The following is a 20,749-nucleotide window of genomic DNA, read 5'->3' as shown; positions in this document are numbered from 1 at the left end:
CCTAGTTTTTATGCAACCAATACTTGCCTCTAAGCCTGGAATTACAAGATAGACACCTGCTTGGGCATCATACCGCCCCTGAAATCTTGCTGCCCTAGGCCCGAGGCCACAAATCCGGGCCTGGCAACATCCAATGCGTTGGAGAGCAAAATTTTTCTCACAAGCTACTGGTAGGGGATCAAGGCTCTTGGCTATGTCATAATGGCTAGTGAGGCCAGGTAATCCTTTTCCTCAGGTGTTGCCTCTGAGAGTGCTGCTGAGTTGTAGCAATAAGTTCCAGGGCCCCAAGTAAATTCATTTTAGGGCACCTAAACATATTAGGATGTACTCAGGCCCGCACCCACCAGAGCCACTGCAGAAGTAATTTGCATTAGGGAGGGCTAGAGAATTTGAGTGCAGATGTGTGTTCAGTGCAAGAGGCACAAGTTCAGCAGGAGGGGGGCCCGGGCTTCTATAGTTACAACACTGTCACTGGATCTTCATTCATCCTGACACACGCGCCTTGCCTGTCTTCTTCTCACAGCAGGTGCACCCGACCAAACCCAGCAGGGCAAATAAAAAGAAATATTTAAAAAAAAGGAAAGGAAATAGTAAAAAACACACTGGGCCCTAGGCTATAGCCTAGTAACCTTTGCATTAATCCACCCCTGCCTGCACTTGAGGGTCTGCTTCTCCTCTAAATAATGCCCCACTATAGTGTAGGCCTCAACAACTGAAAATGTAGGTTAATTCAATGTAAAAAAAATTAATATGCAAATACACATTTTAAAGTTACAAAAGTGACATTGTTATTGATTAGTAGCCAAAAGAGTGACATTGTCCTGCAATGATGTAACTACCAGAGGTGCTATTCCACCGAAGCTGCAATAAGTCTTATCACAGTCAGCAGGTCAGGGGGAGATTGGCACCCGGGCCTGGGAACACCGGTGACTAGTTATTCCACTGCTGTGATGGGTTAATAACCAAAAAAGTGTGAAGAGGTGAATATTTAGTAGTCAAAAGATAAACCTAGGAATATAGGTTAAAAGCATTTTTTACATTTGTTTTTAGCCCTCATCATGTATATTAACAAATAATCAAACAATATAAGACATTATTTAACTGCCCGTGATTCCCCTAGCAAATAATGTAGGTGATAGGTGAATTCAATCTAAAATTGTTTTTCATATGCAAATACATATTTAAAAGTTACATTGTTATTGTTTAGTAGCCAAAACATTGACATTGTCCTGCAATTACGTAACTACCAGAGGTGCAATTCCACCGAAGCCGCAATAAGTCTTATCAAAGGAAACAAGCAGGTCAGGTGGAGATTGGCCCAGGCCTGGAAACACCAGAGACTAGTTATACCACTGTGGTGATGGGTTAGTAACCAAAAATATGTGAAGAGGTGAATATTCAGTAGCCAAAAGATAAACCCAAGAATATAGGTTAAAACCATTTTTTTAACATTAGCTTTTAGCCCTCCTCATGTATAGTAACAAATAAGCAAACAAAATAAGACATTCTTTAACTGGCTGTGATTCCCCTGGCAAATAAAACATTTTTATGGTAGCTGGGCAGAAGGTGGAGCAATGATATTCAACTAAACATAGCTTAAATTATATAACTAGAGGATGCTTGGAATTTCCAGTAGTACAGGGGCCCAGCGGGAGTCTTGCCTGATGAAACAATTTCAGTGAAAGCCATTGTATTATTCTATACTCCACACACTACAAAGAAACAACTTTAGTATGTCATGCTATGTAAGCACTCATTACTGATAGAAGAATGCCATTATCCTCACACACAAGAAATTCAACTGGATAACCCAACTTTGGTACAACTGTATATTCTTTCTCTGAAAAAGTTGCTATACTGCTTGCATAAAGCCTTTGAACCACTGCCCTCCTGACTAGGGTTGCCACCTTTGCTGATGGCAAAACCCAAACACAGGGGGCAGGTAGATAGCATTGGGGGGCAGTGATGTAGGAACAGGCATGATGCCGTCAGGTGGGCACAATGATGTTGGTGGAGTTATGACATCGGGTGAGGTTATTCACTTAGATGAAATTGGCTGGATTTCTATCCAGTTTTTGCAATGTTTTAAAGTGTTGATGCCCAGTTCAAAACCCTATCTCTAGCTATATTCTGCTTGATGCGTAAGACCAATCCTTTAATTACAGGTATGAGAGCTATTATATAGAAATCAGTTATCCAGAAAGCTCTGAAATACAGTAATGCTAATTTAGAAATAGACATTTATTTTTTTATTGCTTTGCTTTTTTTATGTAATAATAAGAAATGAATTGTACTTGATAGTAACTAAGACATGTTGAGGTGAGTATCTTAGTATTTAAATGTTTTCATGTATTGGTCAGATTATTGTTCGGGTTTCATAAGGCTGAAAACCGAACAGAAAGTTCAGATCTGAACAGGCCTTTCAAAAATCGAACGGGTGGCAACCCTACTCCTGACCCATGTGTAGATGATCAGTATTACTGGTGAGGTTGTAACCCTCCTTCCAAGTACCAGTAAGGCTATGAATCAAAGATTTAACTTCACATATGGAAATTATGCCGGTTCACCTAGTACCCGTACATACCTCCCAACTGTCCCTTTTTCGCAGGGACAGTCCCTCTTTTGACAGCTCAACCTGCAGTCCCTTATTTGTACTGGAAAGTCCCTCTTTTCTCTGCACTGAACAGCCAGAAAAAGAAACAAAGTTTCTCACTTAATTGGCTTTTAGCAGAGAGCCCAGAACAGCTAACAGGTGCAAATAAGATACTTTGGAACAATTTTGAGACACAAAAACACAGTTTAGATAAGGAGAAATATTTTCAAACTTTCATAACCTGCCAAATTTTGTAAAACAAACATGGTAATTAGGGGGTGTGGCCACAGAAAGGGGTATGGTCAAAAAAATGCTGCGCTACATGCGGAAAAAAAATTGTAGTCCCTCTTTTTACTTCCAAAATGTTGGGAGGTATGTCCGTAATTTAACTACTTATTGGCAAAATATGCTAGTTTTTATTTTCTAGTTTTTGTCTATAGTTCTGGAGAGAGAGAAGTGAATGTAATTCAACTAAGACCACTGTCCCCTACAGTTTATAGCATATCTGTGCCCTAAAGACCAATTTCAATATAAATGGCCGCCCTATTAAATGCAGCTTCTGGTGTTAGTTCTTTCAGCCTGAGACAGATATTGAGCTTCTACAGCTCCAAGTACTTTGCTTATATCCCAGAACTTGTATGAAAGATCTGCTCGTATTGTAGATGATTGAGTAACATCTGGAGCTGTGTGAAGCTTGTCTACCCTACGCACTAACGCTTTACGGCTTTAAAGGGGAAGCTAAGCGTTCATACGCCAGTAAGGCAAGAGATGACGTGTGTGCGGTTGATAACAAAGAGGTACTCTCTCAGTACCAGGAAAGCAAACCTTAAAACAACACAACCAGTGAGTAGGGTCGAGTAGGAGTATTTTTTATTAGAAAACACGGATTATGTTGCACATAGTGGTTTAACAAATAAGCTCATGGGCTAAAAATAGATGTAGTTGTTAACACAGACGCCAGAATATCACTGAGCGCGAAAAGGCGGAGCTCCTTATCTCACGTGGTCGCCCCCTCCAAAAAAAAAAAAAATGCAATAACACCAGAAAGCACGCACTTCCCCATTCCAAGCGGCCAGAGCCAACCGATGCGCGCAGATAGAGAGAGCGACCCGTCAGTCAACAGCGGCTCTCTCGGCCTTCGACTGTTCTGCCTGGCACTTCAAGCGTTTCCACGCGCAAAAAAAAAAAAAAATAAGGTTTCATTTTTCCCTCTTATCAGTGAGTAATTGTCCCAAAGGAAAGGATGAGCTGCGCAAGGGGTCGCAAAGCTGCGAATTGAGTTGGGCGCTTGGCTTTGACCAGAAACGTCACGAAGAAACAAGTGCTCCGGGAAGCAGAGTAGAGGAATTGTTTCTTTTGAAGGGGAAGTCTCTCGCTATTCTCCCGCCCACCTAAGGACCGCGCCCCGCCTACTTCCAGCCAAGTGACAGGAGTCGAGACCTTCCCCCAGAAGTACTCGCACTGACAGTAGTGGGATCCTCCTCTTTCCTCCCCCACACTGTGTTGGGACCGTCCTTCTTTCTTACACCCCCCTCCCCAAAGCTGACAGGACCTACACGCCCTCCCTCACACCCCTGGAGCTGACAGGAGCCCTACTCTGACGAGGCGGCTGCCCACAGTTTCTTCGGACTTCTGCTTGACTTGCCTGTTGGGAAGTGTGCGGGACACTTACTCCGCGGCCATCTAAACTACCGGGCGTCGGACTCCCAAACACTCTGCCCCGACAGGAGCAGCCTCCCCCCTACCAGGTAGGCTATTGAAACTCTCCTCATCGACCCTCTCCAGCTTTACTCGAACTATAACTCCCAGAAGCCTCTTACAAGCGAGGTCGCGCTGGGAGTTGTAGTTAGACAACATCTGGAGAGCCGCAGGATGACTAACCCTCCCTCGGATGATGCGTAAGTGGCAGTTGCATGTCGTGCTTCCCTGTGCCACACGGAGAATTCCTTTACCCCACTGCCAGCAAGGTGCCTGTTAACTCCTTCCTCCAGCACAATGCGAGGATGGCTCACACAATCATGTGATTTGAAATGAGTCTAAGGCCAATTATAGCTCTAATGACTCATTCAGGTGCAGACCATTATTATGGAATAAACCAAACCCCCTCCCCCTCCCCTTTTTTTTTAGTATCATTTTGGCACATAGTCTTCAGTGCTTTGCTGTGTTGCTTTTGATTAAAATAGGCTTGGAAAAGTTATCCCACCCCCTCCCCATTTTGTGTTTTTCGGCTCTTCCCTTTACCTCATTCATTCAGCAAGGGGAGCTTGTTAAAAGCTTTAAAACTCATTGGTAGGCTCCTGCTGTGGCTCAATGACATTTGCTGGACGCTGATACTTTAATTATTATCATCATCATCATTATTATTACTATAACCGACCGTGTATAAAGTGCCCCAGCATCTTCTCTAGTCATATAGATTCTGAACATTCAATTGCAGACCTATACTGAATTGGGCCCATGCACAGCAGAGCTTACTATCTAATCATCTCATGAGCAAACAAGCCCCCAAAAATCTATTCTGTACCAATCCTGAGCCGCCTTCCCTGTTTGACAAAGCAACCCCACCCTGACTATCTACAACTGTTTTATTCCAAAGTGAAATCCTGCTGTGAACAATCTTGTTGCAATCGACCTGACTGCTGTTATTTCCACCAAAGGAGGTAATTGTTTTTACTGCCTAATGATGGGTATCTTGAGTTGTGCAAATGGGATGAATTCCAAACGGTGTTCTCTATTGGTATTTTATTAGTGCTCCCTTTTATTTATTTTGTAACTCTACAGATACTTTCGTAGGTGTCTGTTTACCGGGACCTGCCACCAGTGTCTCTTTATATTGTATTTATGGACTGGATTTATTGAAGACGGTAGCAATTGTATGAGTGAACAAATGTGACCACAGAAAGCAATGTTGGTGCTTAGAAATGTATTGTCTGCTTATACAAAACACGCATCATGCTTCTGGAGTTGCTGCATGGCATTGCTAGTCGAGCATTATAGCAATAACGCAATGGTTTCTCTTAAGCACTTGTAATTTAGAAAGTGTTCCTGCTCTATAGTAGCACTTAGAATTGACTTTGGTACCTTAGTTGCAAGGAGGCAAGTTACATTACTGGCAATGATCTATACAAAAGCTGAGTTAACTTATAGAGTATAGTTATATTCATACTTCCACAACTCCAGAAAGTTGACTAACTGTATTTCCTTGTCCGTGGGCAACATGTGGCCTTCAGTGCTATCTTTAGTTTATTGCACAACCAGGAGACCATGGGGGAATTTCCAAAAGCAGCAGTAAACCAAAAGTGCAGATAAAGTTGAGTAAAATGTTCATTTACGCCAGGAAACTTTTTAATATCGATTTGTTTTTTTTTTTCTAGCCCAACTTGTGCCAATATTTTTTTTTTTTTTTTACACTGTCAGAAAGCGGAGTGCAACAATTTCCAACAGTTTTTGTTCTGTATTTTAAATTTGATGTTAGAGCAGAAATTGAATACCAAATTCAGTTTGTTGCAAGCTGCCCAGACAAATTGGTGTGATTTGCAAAAAGTGAGAATCAAAAGATCACATGAGTAGTATAATAAGAGTATACGGGTATGGGATAATTTATCCAGAAAACTATTATGCAATTTTACAAATTACCTTTTTACTGTACCCTGTACTTGATCCACACTAAGATATAATTAAAGGAACAGTTCAGTGTAAAAATAAAAACTGGATAAAGAGGCTGTGCAAAATAAAAAATGTTTTTAATATAGTTAGTGAGGCAAAAATGTAATGTACAAAGGCTGGAGTGAGTGGAACAGAACACTACTTCCTGCTTTTCAGCTCTATAACTGAGTTAGTCAGCAACTTGAAGGGGGGGGGGTCACATGAGGCATAACTGTTCATTGAGTTTGCAATTGATCCTAAGGATGCAGCTCGGATTCAAAAGCAAGCAGTTATGACCCATGTGACCCCCCTCAAGTCACTGATTGGTTACTGCTACGTAACAAATCAGTGGAAACTAAGAGAGATAAAAAGCAGGAAGTAGTCTTCTGGCTATTATGTTAGACGTACAGTCACTCCAGCCTTTATACATTACATTTTTGGCTAACTAACTAAATTGGAAACATATTTTTTATTTTGCACATCCTATGTTTACCCAGTTTTTATTTTCACACTGAACAATTCCTTTAATCCTTACTGGAGGCAAAGCCAGCCTATTGGGTTTATGCTTAAATGATTTTCTAGTGGATTTAAGGCATGAAGATCCAAATTACGGAAAGACCCATTATCCAGGAAACCCTAGGTCCGGAGCCTTCTGGGTTACTGGTCCCATACCTGTACTAGGGATGCACTGATTCCAGGATTCGGTTTTGGATTCGGCCAAGATGGGGCCTTTTTTAGCAGGATTTGGACACCGCCAAATCCAAGTGCCTGGCCGAAGGGAATCAGAATCCAAAAAATCACGACTTTTCATGACATAAACAAGGAAGTAAAACATTTCTCCCCCCTCCCTCATTTTACAAATTTACATTGGAAAATGAGGTTGTTCACCTTTAAATTAACTTTTAGTGTGACGTTGAGCCTGATATTCTGAGGCAATGTGCATTTGATTTTCATTTATAACTATTTGTTGTTTTTGAGTTATTTAGCTTTTTATCCAGCAGCTTCTCCAATTTGCAGTTTCAGCAGTCTGTTTGCTAGGGACCAAATTACCCTAGAAACCATGGATTGATTTGAATAAGATTCTGGAATATGAATAGGAGAGGACCTGAATAAAAAGATAAGTAATACAAAGTAGCAATAACAATAAATGTGTAGCCTTACTGAGCATTTGTTTTGACTCCCATTTGAAAGCTGGAAAGAGTCAGAAGAGAGAGAGGCAAATAATTAAAAAAAAAAAAAAAAGATATAAAAAAATAAAAATGAAGGCTGATTGAAAAGTTGCTTAGAATTAACCATTCTAAAACATACTAAAAATTAACTCAAAGGTGAACAACCTCTTTAAAGGCAGTTGCAAACAAGGACATGCCCCTAGTGTTTGAAACATTGCTAATCTTTTGTATGACACAAACCATCAGAAAAATGCTTTGGGTGAAATATTTTTGTTTAAAGCATAACATTGTTGTATGCTTTACTCTCTATACCTGGTACAAGGGTAAACCATGTTAAACTGGCTGCCCTTCAGTGAAACATGGCAAATTTAGTATTTTACTGCCTCCCCTTGTTCCCCCACCTATCCTGTTCTAATGATCCGACCTGGATCTTAAAACCTAGATACAAATGATGTTAAAATACTTATATAAATTTCCTGTTGATTGTCAGCTGTGCAAATCTATATTCTAATATGGGGAACTGCTGCCAGGTGCTTTATATTATCAGTTAGAAGAGCTCATGTGTTGGTTCATGGGAGTGGTTATCCAAATAAATACTGTTTGTCTTCTTATTCAGTATTCCCTATGTGAACCATAAAGTTGGTGCTGCCTTTTGACAGCAATGTGCTGCAATTGCCATCCAGTCAATCACTGTTGGATCACCGGGATTTTCCTTAAAGGAACAGTAACACCAAAAAATGAAAGTGTTTTTAAAGTAATGAAAATATCATATAGTGTTGCCCTGCACTGGTAAAACTGATCTGTTTGCTTCAGAAACACTACTATAGTTCATATTTAAACAAGCTGCTGTTTAGCAATGGTGGTAATTGAAAAAAGGCTATATAGCACAGGTTAGTGGATAACTGATAACATCATTATGTTCTACAGAGCTTATTTGCTATCTGCTGTGTAATCTGAGCCTTTTCTCCTTTCAATGACTGCCCCCATTGCTACACAGCAGCTCATTTATATAAACAGTCATAGGGTTTCTGATGCAAACACACCAGTTTTACCAATGCAGGGCAACACCGCATTATCTCTTTTATAACTTTAAAACACTTTCATTTTTTTTTATGTTACTGTTCCTTTAAGAACCCGGTGGTGATCCAACATCCTTGTGTGCCACTGGCCCAGTTGTGAAAAAGTCTCCTTGTAAGGTCTATATCTTGTTTATTGATTGATATCAATGAGGATAGATGCTGTTGAACATTTGTTGCAGTCTTATTAAACATCTAAAATCAGTATAGAGAAAGGGTCTATCTTTTCCTTGAAGACAAAATAACTAAATTACTGAAATACAGTATCACCACCTCCTATACCAGTCAGCCTGTATTTGTGGTGTCCTACTGGTGAGAGCTGTGGTACTGTTACTCTTCAGATTAACTAGTTAAATCTTTTTCGTAGGTTTCAGTGAAACTTTGCTTTGCAAATTGTCAAATATGTTTATATGCTTGCATGGCTTAGTGTTCCCAGAGTCTAGAATATGAAAAGGGGCCAAAAGTAAAAAAAATATGCGGTGCAGGTTGTCAAAACATTTTTAAAATGTCAGCTCTTTTAACATGATCAAGACAAGAAAATGAAATATTAACTTAAATTAACCCTTTTTGATCATCCAGTTTCTGATTGAAAACAGGGCATTAGGCCCAAAACAGGGACGACTTTGAGTCCCAACACAAAACTTTGACGCCAGGGTGCAGCATTAAAGAGGGATGATAACTGGGACAAATAGGAGTCTTTGGATCGTTTAGTTAACACAACAGCACCTGGAAATACCCTTGCTTTACTCAGAAATAAAATATATTTAGATTTCTGAAAAGAAAAATGTCATGTTAAAGAATGCTTTAGTTCATTTCATTCTTCTATAAATGTCATGTCCTTGAATGAAGTGGGTGGTGGTGGGGTTTGTTTTGTCTAAAAGCCTTAAAGGAGAAGGAAAGTTACGGAGGCATTTTATTGCCAATAGATTAGCTGCAATAGTGCAAGCTAGAATGCTATATTTATTCTGTAGAATGTTTTACCATACCTGAGTTATATAGCTCTGTTTGTTTAGGATAGCAGCTGCAGTATTAGCTTGGTGTGACATCACTTCCTGCCTGAGTCTCTCCCTGCTCACTTTTAGCTCTGTGCTCAGATAACAGCAGAGAATGGGGGGGGGGGCAAACTGAGCATGCTCACGCCCGGGGGAAAGGAGGTTTAAAGGGGACCCGTCACCCAAAAAATTATTCCAAATCCTATTTTATAATGTTAGTCAAGCAAAATGAACTTTAATTTTACACTGTAAAAATTATTTGAATCTTCTTTCCTTCTATCTGGGAACTCATAATTATAGCAAGCAGACAGGAGCCATTTTGTGAACACTGTTATTAAGGCAAGCCTTGCATCATCTCAAAATCTTGTTTGTGCACCAGAATAGAAGACCTGATGTCCATCCCCATGCACTGTTTACACAATTAAATGGTTAAGAGAACTGTGGGAAAGTGGGGAGAGCAGTAACATCTAGGAAGTGCTGAATGGAAAGTGATAGTTATTGCCTGCCCCGCCTCTATTCCTAGGCATAGAGGAGGGGCAGGCAGTATTTGATTGACAGCTAAGATTTTTAAATGAGTTTACAACAGCTATGAATGCTTAAATAAAAAAAAGAATTTGAATTTCTTGCTTAATTTTAAAAGGACTTTTATTATACAGATGTTTGTCTGAATGGAGTCTGTGGCATACCTCACAACTGTTCCATTTTTTGCAGACAGTCCTGATTTTAACAGCTCAGCCCAGAGTCCCAGATTGTTACTGAAATGTCCTGAGTTTCTGTTTGATCTCCTGCACTGACTCCAGAAAAAGATACAAAGTGTCTATAACTTAATTAAACAAGAGGCTCTTTGGTACATTTGTAACTATTTAAGATAAGCAAAGATACAATTGGAACTATGTCTTGGGAGAATGAAGACTTAAGGTGGCCATACACGGATAGATCCGCTCGTTTGGCGATGTCGCCAAACGAGCGGATCTCCCTCCCATATGCCCACCTTGAGGTGGGCAATATCGGGCTGATCCGATCGTGGGCCCTAGGGCCCAACGATCGGATCCTTCACGTTCGCAAACGTGCGGTCGGATCACGGGACCGCATCAACGAACAGGTGCGGCCGCGATCCGACGGGATTTTTAACCCCATCCGATCGAGATCTGGCCAACTTTCGGCCAGATCTCGATCGGGGAAGCCCGTCGGGGGCCCCCATACACGGGCCAATAAGCTGCCGACTCGGTCTGTCGGCAGCTTTTATCGGCCCGTGTATGGCCACCTTTACAGCTTAAAGGGCAATTCACCTTCATTAGCAAAACTGTAATACCACTTAAAAACTTGGCCCTAAAACCCCCAGAAAGGTGTACAAAGTTTCCATAACCTGCCAAATTTTGTAAAATGGACACAATATTTAGTGGTTGTGGTCAAACTTTTTATCCCTTTTTCTGATTTTCAATTGTTGGGAGGTATGGTCTATGGGAGACAATCTTCCAGCAATTCAGACCTTTCTGGATAATGGGTTTCGGGATAACTGATCCCATACCTGTAGTATAACTAAATTTTGAGTCTAATACACAGCTTCTCATTCTTAAATGTGTACTTTGTTAATGAATAGTAAATGGTAATTCATTTAAATCAGAATACAAGTAAAATAATAGTAAAAGCTGCTATAGTTGCAACCTAATTTATAGTTATAAACTAGACCAGGTTAATAAAAGCAGCCCACGCACCCAGGCCCGGATTTGTGGGAAGGCCACCTAGGCCCGAGCCTAGGGTGGCAGGATTTTAGGGGGGCGGCATTCTGCCCAACCACACCCACATTAGTTCAAAAACACTGGGGATGCACAGGAGATACAATCTCCATGAAAATTTGCACGAATAAAGGGAAGGGGACAGGGGCGACAAATGGCAGTGGGCCTAGGGGCGTCCGCTATGTAAATCCGGCCCTGCACGCACCGTACTTTTTTTCTGGTGTGGTACAAATGTATTGAAAGTTATTACAATACCAGTTCTTGTGTGGTCTACGTTATTCTATATGTTCTTATCTGGCTCAGAAGTTGCATCAATAACCTGCCAGATATTTTGCACTGTGATTGCTCGCGTTCTTGACAAAGCCTAGAATTGGAGTTGTAGTTCAGCTACAGTAGTTGTCACGTATGCCTTCCATTGAGCCTCTGAATTAGAATTGTTACTGTGTGACACCATGTACTATTTAATCATCTGACTTTTGTTCATTGTAAAGTTCATCTTACCATATTAATTCATATACATTCTTGCTTGTTAACTGGGATGCCTGTAACAAACAATTTAATTAGTATATAAAGCATATTAAGACCATTAAGTGCTCTTTTTCTCAAAAATGGTTAATTAAAAAAAAAAAGCAGTATATCACTTTCTGCATATTTAATTCCATAGCTGCCCAGTGTTTCCTCTTTAATAATATAGCATTTTGGCTGTCTGCTCCAGTGGAAACCAACTTAGCATTTTGACAGTAATATTTGCTTTTTTTATTTTAAGGCTCCATCATTCACAACGAGTACACAATGAATAAGAGATTATTCAATAAAGGACTGTTCATTAGTAGTCATATGAAGTCAAATGTACAGGCAATTTTCAGTTTGCTCATCCTGCTAAATCACATTTTTTGCAGTGAAATCAAAGTGCAAATCCTTAAAATGCTGCGGCTGGTATAGTTATGTGATTTTATTGCATAGAGAAAAAGAAAAAAAAAAAGCCCTTTTATTGTGCACTTAAGCTTCCTTGCTTCTTTGTAACCGCATATGTGAATGGTAATCTACAGTCAACTACTCTACTCAATTATTAATTAATATGGTTGCTTTTGGTCTCTTGAGTACATTTCCTTCTATACACTCCTCTAATACATGCGTTGCTGTCAGTATAAATAAAGTTGTTTTTCTTTGGTTTGTTCTTAAACACGTTTGACAGCTCACTGGAGTCTAATGAAGCACTCTTTTTTTCCCATAAGAAATTGGCTCAAGACCAACCATAATTTATGATGGGCATATCCTAGTAGTTGAAATACTCCTTTAAATTAGTTCATTGCATTTTATTCGATCATTGTGTCCAAGGCTTACTTGTCCATAATGGTTTTCACTGTCCGCTAGATGTTATTGGGAATATATATATATATTTTATTTAAAAAAAAATATGGTTGCATCATTTTTGAAAAATTATTTATATTAAAGCAGCTTTGAGAGTCAGAAATGAATCCATTCTCCCCAATATCTATGAAAATGGGCACTGTTTTGCTGTTTCTGCTATAACCAACATTCTCTCCATTTTTAGGTCTGTTACAGATGCCCTGGTGCAACAGTTAAAGCTCTGTCTGTTATGTTGTATAGGAGATCTTCGACAATACTTCTGTCTAAATGTTGAATCTTTTTCTTTAAATAGATGCCTTCTCCAAGGAACAGAGTATTGTCGATCATTTGTCTCTTGCTTTGAACATTGTTGAAAAAAAAAAAAACATTTATATGGGATGCAATCCATTTGATTTATAAAGTCTGGTGCTAAATTGTACCCATGCAGTTTCCTATAGCATCAGATATGTGCTTCCATAGCTGATAATTGGGTGGTGTGCAGTTTATTAATGGCAACAACAACAAACCACAAAATACACTTGCTGGTTCAGGAATGAAATATTATATGGTAGCATGAATTATTTGCAGTATAAACAGTGTAATTTAGAAATTAAAACTACATCATAAAAGTCATGACAGAATCCCTTTTAAGAAGTTTTTAATAATAAGGGCAAATGATCAAAGGAATAAGTCATTTGTAGATGTAATGTACTTTGTTCTTGAAGACAGAATTTAGCATAGTGAAAAATGCGAGGGACTGCGAAGGATGTAGAAGTATATTGGATATGTAAAAAAAGGTTAGGGAATTGGATGTGTTACTTGTGAGAGTTCTGAAGTAATCGTGCTTGGCCTAAAAGAGGACTCATGAAAGGAAAAGTTTAAAGTGAAGAAGATGTAGCTTTTGCTAAGGATTTCCTCCACATTTGCCATGCAGTGGAGTGAAAAAATTGTGTTTGAGAATTAAGCAAGAGGCAGGTATGGAACATAACTGCTCTGGGATTTTAAGGGGGCATGGGAGTCTATAGTACAGGATAGACTAAAATTAAAGGTATTAAGGGTGAATTGGCATCCGCAGAAATGTGGGGGGAGAAGAAAATGAAAGAAATTTATGTAGCAGAAAGATCCATAGTGCAAGTATGGGGGGGAGCTATATAGCCTACTGAACACCCTAATCCCCCATACCACAGTAGCTGAGCCAAGCCTCTGCAGTTACAAGCAATTATTTAAAATAAACTAAAAAATAAACTACATCACTGAGTCATGACTTAATGCCGAAAGGTTTCTAGTGAAGACCAATTCATGGAAATGGACATCCTTGGAGAAAGCAAGAAGGCTAGGACTGATCAGCATTATCAATATAGCTGCCTAAACAACCAGTGATAATTGCCGGGGGTGCCAGTGCAGTGCAAAAAGAAAATTGAAATTTAAATGAAATTTATGAGGATTAAAGGGGATAATATATTTAAAAAAAAAAAAAAAAACATTTTTAACTGATTGTAAAAATAGTCACTGCTTGGTGAAACTTGAATATGCATTTTCGATTTTAAGTAAAATAAAAAAAATTGCAGTTTTAGTATATGCCAGTGTAGGATTTGTTATTCACCATCCCCGACTGACTGGTTAGAATTCCCTTTTACCATTTCTGTTTTTTTAGTAAGCTGTGCATTTTAAATCCTTACTCAGGGGAAATAAGGAGGCAAGATCTCTCACAAGCACTTTTAACTAAGTCTTTGTACAGCCATTCTCCACAGAGGAAAGAGATTTTTCACAACTCCCTGTATTTTGTTGTAAATATATGTGCAAAATTTGTCACTTCAACAGATGTCACATGTTCCATTAAACTAATGCTGTTGCCAAACAGTTTGCTTGCTAATCTTGCATATAGGTTTATTCTCTCTCTGTCTCTGTCTCTCTATCTCTCTCTCTCTCTCTCTCTCTCTCTCGATTGGAAAATTTCTTTAAAAACCCAAACACTCCACCCCACTTGTTCCACTTCCTGCTGCCTTTTTTGTAGGCCATGCAGGGGAGCCAGCAGCACACTGTACTGTAGGATAGGAACTAATTAACAACTAGGCTGACCTGATAGGGAACTGAAGCTTGTCTTTGCTCATGTGACTGCTGGACTGATAAGGACACGTCCACCCCTCATTTGAAACTGTGACTGCAGTAGATCTATATAGCTCCAAATAAGGGGCCATTTTAAAGATAATTTACATTTTTTGACCAAAGTGAAACCAGCACCATCTGTTATCTCATCATTGCCTACAATACTGGGGGGATATTCTCTTATCCTTTATGTCTGATCACACTTTAAAGGGATAGTCCACCTTCCAACACTTTTTTTCAGTGCAGTAGGTTTCAGTTCAATTTTTTCAATTACTTTATATTGTCTTTTTGTGACCATTTTTCTAATATTGAAGTTCATCTTTCACCATCTTGTATCTTTGTAAAACAGCTTGGGGTGGGGGGGGTCACGGTCTCTGTAGACTCTAAATTGATGCATAAGGTGATACATTTCTTATCATTGACAATGCTGAGCAGAATCCCTGAGTTTCATTAAAGGCACCTGTTATATTTGATAGCCAAGGATTGCTGTTTCCTAGTATTGCATAGAAAGCACCAATTTTTGGGTATTTTTTACTGTTACGGGATTGTTTGGGATGCATAAATAAGCTCTGTGGTTTTATTTGTAGGATTCAAAAAGGTTAAATGTTTGGGGAGCTTTAAATGCAAGGGCTGAAGTGACAGCCACAAAAATTAATCGGTTATTTGCAAGTTGGAAAATGCTCTGTATATAGGGTATCAACAGGGTACATGCAAGGATTAAACATCATGAATATGAATGCCAGGGGCCTTCTAAGGACATGGAGGGGATAAGATGCAGCAAACTGCGAACTTTCCTGAGTGAAATTTTCAGACATTTTGTACAAACTGCTAAATTTAGCATAATGTATAGGTTTTTAAAAAATTAAAAAAAAAAAAAAAAAAAGAATCTTATTTTATCTTCTAAGTACTTTTTTTTTAATGTATTCTGGGTTGTAGTTATTGTTCGGGGCTTTTACAAAATTGCTGACCGCATATTGTTTTTGCCGAAGATAAAGTGTCAGTCATGAACTATAGTTTTTTCATTTTAGTTTTGGGGCATCTACATATTAATTAGTTGGCTAATAATATGCATGTGAGATATCAATCTGTTCAGAAGACCCCATGATTCATATCTATATAGGTATGGGATCAGTTATCCGGAAACCATTATTCGTAAAGCTTCGAATTATGTGATGGTCATCTCTCATAGGCTGCAATTTTATTATTAAAATTGTATTTCCCTTTTCTCTGTAATAATAGTTAATCCCAATTAAGATATAATTAATCCTTATTGGTGGCAAAACAATACAATTGGGTTTAATTTATGTTTAAATAATTTTTTTAGTAGACTTTAAGGGTCATGGGAAAACGTGTTTTATCAGTTAATAGTGCCACTCCAGCAGACTTCTGCACTGAAATCTGTTTTTCAAAAGAGCAAACTGATATTTGTATATGTCGTTTTGAAATATGACATGGGGCTAGACATATTGTAAGTTTCCCAGGTGCCCCAGTCATGTGACTTGTGCTCTGATATACTTCAGCCACTCTTTACTGCTGCTGTGTTCTGTGATCTCACCCCCCTCGATTCCCCCCCCCCCCCAGCAGCCCATCAGCAGAACAATAGGAAGGTAACCAGATAACCGCTCCCTGGTAGATATAAGAACAGCACTCGATAGCAAATTTCATGTTCCATTACGTTGAGTAGGAGAAACAATAGCCTGTCAGAAAGCCATTCCATAGTGCAGTACTGGCTCTATTAGAATTAAAAAAAAAAAATACACTTGTTGGTTTAGGAATGGCATTTTACATGGTAGAGTAAATTATTTGCAGTGTAAAAGTGAAATTTAGAAATAAAAACGGCATAGTAAAAATCATGACAGAAGGTATGGAAAGACCCCTTATTTGGAAAACCTTTGGTCCCCAAGCATTTTGGATAACAGGTTCCATATCTGTACTATGTTATCTTTTTATCCAAGAAGCATGCCATAGCTAAGATGCTGGGAATTGCAAGTTTGAGTACATTTTTGAAAAATTGGTAAAAGTAGGTGTTTGTACTTTCCAAAAGAGGGTTTCTTGGTTCCTCTGCTTTTGATATCCTCAATGATCTCTGCCACACAGCCATAGATTAGAAGAAAAAAATCAATCTGCACAGTGGTGCAAAAAAAAAACAAAAAAAAACAGGGCCCCCTGAAATTCAAGGTTAGGGCAAAGTTTCAAGACCCCTGGGCCCTTTATCAAGCCTTCCTTTGGAAGCAGACCAGGAAATCTTTGGGGCACATACCTTGTGGTATGAGTAATCTTCAGATGAAACTGCCATGATATATTTTAAATACCCAATGTACTAGGTGAAGTACCTTCTTTACTTGTCTTTGATTCTTCAGTGAATTTGTTGTTCCTGTTTTAGAACCACTGCCGCCCAAGACTCTACATAACTCCTATATGCTCATATAACTTACTGAAATAAACAGTGCCCTTCTAATGATATTTGTTTGGACTAGCCCACAATTTAAGATAGTTTGGGGGGAGGAGTAAGCTCTAAACGTATATATTTAATATTGGTCTTAAAAGGTGACAACAAGAAACTATTATTTCAGCAACTATGTAATTGCCCTCACAGCCCTGCCCCCAGCCAAGGTGCCTTCTCTTTTAAAAAACTATAGGTTAATGCTAAAGGTTCATCATTACACTTGTAAAATATTGTGTTCTCCCATAAAAATGATGCTTTGCCATATGTACAGCTGAATGTTCTGAAGAGCTGTGTATAAAGCATTATTCCTCTATTACACAATCAATTGGCTTACCCTTTAATTGTGAAAATGTAATGCTTTGGTTGGGATGGTTGAATCAAGAGCACTGATTCTATAAAACATCTGTGGGAACAGATTCATAGTTAAGTAAAAATGTCCCTTTTCATGATAGAAATATCATCTATATACTTGTATTCATAAAATATGTTTGTCCTAAGCTTGAAGGCAGACAGCTGTGCAGCTCCACGCATGATCTCTTCAAGTACTCCATGCACAGCATTTATTTATAACCGATATGCAGTAGGTGGTTCTTTGTTGTGAGCGATTGAAATAAATTGCAAAGCTATAGTTTCAGTTGTGACATAGAGCCTGAGAAAGAATGATTCAGACGAGTTCACCACATGCTGTCAAGGACTTAACCACTGAATAATTGCAAGAGAAGGTCAAGTGTCCGTGCATTAGAAATGTATTCCTTAAAATGTTTGCTCATATTTTTAAATAGTATTATTGTATTTAAAGAAAGAAAACAGTAGCTATCAGACTGAAGAAAGTGGATTACACCAGCAAGAAGGCCTTAAGATCACTTACATTGGGATTGGCTGGAAACTGCAAAGCACTGCGTTTTAGGCTGTAAAACTTGGTATGTTCTACCAGTTTAGACAGAAACTTGCACTTTTGGACTTTGTCAAATACTTCACATAATTATGTTACCTATTGAGCAATATCTTCTAAAAATGTTACCTTTTATTGATGGACCATATCCTTATTACTGTGAAAAATAAACAGGGATTACAAATGTGTGGGTAAATTATTATCTGTAATTTAATGGAGCTTGCTGGTAAATCATTATCTCCAATTTTGATTTTGTAATTGAATGCAAAGTACATAGTTTCACAGCACCTAATGATTCTAAAACCATTCTGTATTTAAGGCCCAAACTAAATATGCAATATTTTTTTTGTTACCCAGCTCACTAGGCCAGTGCTTGGACAAAGCAATTAGAAAGTACTCTCTTCCAACTTTAGAACCCAGGGTGCAGTTCTTGGATAATTTTTTTTTATGAATGTACCGTTGAGTAGTACACATGAAATACACTGGGGTTTTTTGGTCAGCTGTTCCATTTCAGTTTGTTTTTGCAATCAGGTTATTCTCAGACTTGGATTGAAGTGTTATATATTTTCTAATTCCAAACTTGCACACATTTCACGGCTATTTTTCCTCGCTGTGACAAAATGAATGAATGTAGATGGAATTTGACAAACTGATGGATATTGCACTGATTATGTTTGCAAGGCTGCTTTTAGCTCACATTGGGCTCAGCAGTATAGAACGTTATGTATATTACATGTTTTGCCTTCACAGTCTCTCCACATACTGTTACTGTTACAAAGCTGATGGTCCAGGCTGTGGCCTAGCACAATCAGGATAATAGTTAAGTCCACAATATTGTAAAATAAAATGTTCCCTAGACCAATCAGACTACTCTGCCTATTGCCAGCAGATAACATAACCGCTCACCACAGAATTATTCATCCTTCTCTGTTTTACTAAATAGCCATATATTTTTTTCATTTGTACAGCAATAAGGTGAATGAAATTACATTGCAGCGTCATGTACTCTACAGCACTGTCCTGCCTTTGTTAAAATGACAATTATTAAGATGATAAGCAGATGCCTACAAAAGGACCTTGTCCTAAGCCTTACATAACATTTAAGATTGCCACAATACCAAATGACATGGGGTCAAACTGGGGTTGAACCATTGCGGCATAGAATAAGATACTTAACATACCCTTTTCTTAATTGGATACCCCAAAACATCATCTTTAAGGCTATCATTTTTTTTTTAAGGTAACTTTTGTATTGCTATTTAACAACATACAGTACAGTTTAGTGTAGCAAGTGGAAGCAAACAGTGAACAATACATCAGTAACAGGCAGTATTTCGGTACAGTAAGGAGCAATTAACAGAGTTTGAGAGTTTTTAGTTTAGATCCACCACACACCACAAGGTCCACAAGATTTTTTTCATATTTGAACTCTGACCCTCTAGCTTCATAGGTAAGTTTAGTTAGGGGGATAGCCTTGTGAACTAATTGTTTCCAAGTCTTGACCGATGGAGGGGCTCCATCCAGTGCATGGCTATGTTTTTCCTTGCATAGAATAGTAATAAGTGTTTTCTATTTGTCACATATTTGGACATTACAATATAATTTAGAACTCCCAGGAGTGTAAGAGGAGAGACCATTGCAGGATAGTCTAAACTCAGCTAGTACCCTGAGGATTTTGGTCCAATATCTTATTGGGGGACAGGACCACATCATGTGGTAGAAGGTTGCTGGGTAGGTTTTGCATCAAGGACAAGAAGGGTCAGGTCACCTTCCCATGGCATGTGACTTGCTTGGGGTTATACACAGTTGATAAATTCTAGTATTGGACCAACCTATCTCTTGTTGAGATTAAGCAGTCATAGCTGTTGTTAGTGGCTTCCTCCCAGTCCTCTTGAGTTAGTTGGGGAATGTCCATTTTGACGTCTCAAAGGACTTATATTCAGTGGCTAGAATCGTTTGATATAACGGTGAAACTAGGATATGCTCCAGGGTCAGGGAGCGTATGTGTGGAGTCAAAGTGGTAAACTGTACCTATACAAATGTGGTTTATCAGCTTGGCATTTAAGAGAGAGTTGTTTGTAGGTAAGGAAGATGGAGTCTATAAGGAGGTGGGTTGGTCAGTATGTGAAGTCTTGGGGTGTGGGAGGTATGAGTTGACCCATAGGGGAAGCCTAGGTGATAGTAGTGGGTGAGATATGTTGTGTAGTTTGAGAGTTGATACCCAGAGTTTGTGGGACTCTTGAGTGTGGATGGAAGATTCAATGGGTCCTTTGCTTGTCAATAAGGAAATTTCTATGTCCTTCCAGGGTTCCCAGGAGTAGGGCCTGGAGTGCCATATTTGGATTGTAAGAAGCACCAGTGAAGGTAGTACAGCTGGGATGCCATATAGTATTGTTGGAGATCTGGGAGTGCTAGTCCCCCTTCATAGGGCGCAACCAGTGTGTTCAGGCATACTCTGGGTCGCTTGTTGTTCTAGGAAGGGAGTCTGTATTTTGGTAATATCTCTAAATGTTTTTGCGGTAAGGTATTCTGGAGCATTGTGCAAAAAATTTAAGAATTTGGTGAGATATACGATTTTAATGCTATTTATGTGCCCCCCCCATAGGGTCAGGGGTAACTTGGCCCAATTAGAGAGGTCTGTTGTGAGTGAAGTGAAATGGGGGCAAGGTTATGGGGTACATGTTGATCCAGATCAGGGTGTATCGTAATGCCCAGATATTTGAAAGAGGGGCACCCATTTGAGA

The 20,749-nt window shown here is 39.0% G+C and overlaps 1 protein-coding gene across 1 annotated transcript in view; it reads left to right on the top strand.

The window, feature by feature from the left end:
- Positions 1-4,240: 4,240 nt before the first annotated feature.
- The window catches only part of taok3.L (TAO kinase 3 L homeolog), a gene marked incomplete in the record, with an annotated part of 127,043 nt that continues 110,534 nt past the window's right edge, over positions 4,241-20,749 (top strand). The window contains 1 exon segment of the mRNA NM_001093474.1: positions 4,241-4,341.

Source organism: Xenopus laevis, chromosome 1L, assembly GCF_017654675.1.
Source record: "Xenopus laevis strain J_2021 chromosome 1L, Xenopus_laevis_v10.1, whole genome shotgun sequence".
In the NCBI taxonomy this organism is placed as follows: Eukaryota; Metazoa; Chordata; class Amphibia; order Anura; family Pipidae; genus Xenopus; species Xenopus laevis.
The sequence above is the reverse complement of the archived record's forward strand: the minus strand, read 5'-3'. Positions and strand labels throughout refer to the sequence as shown.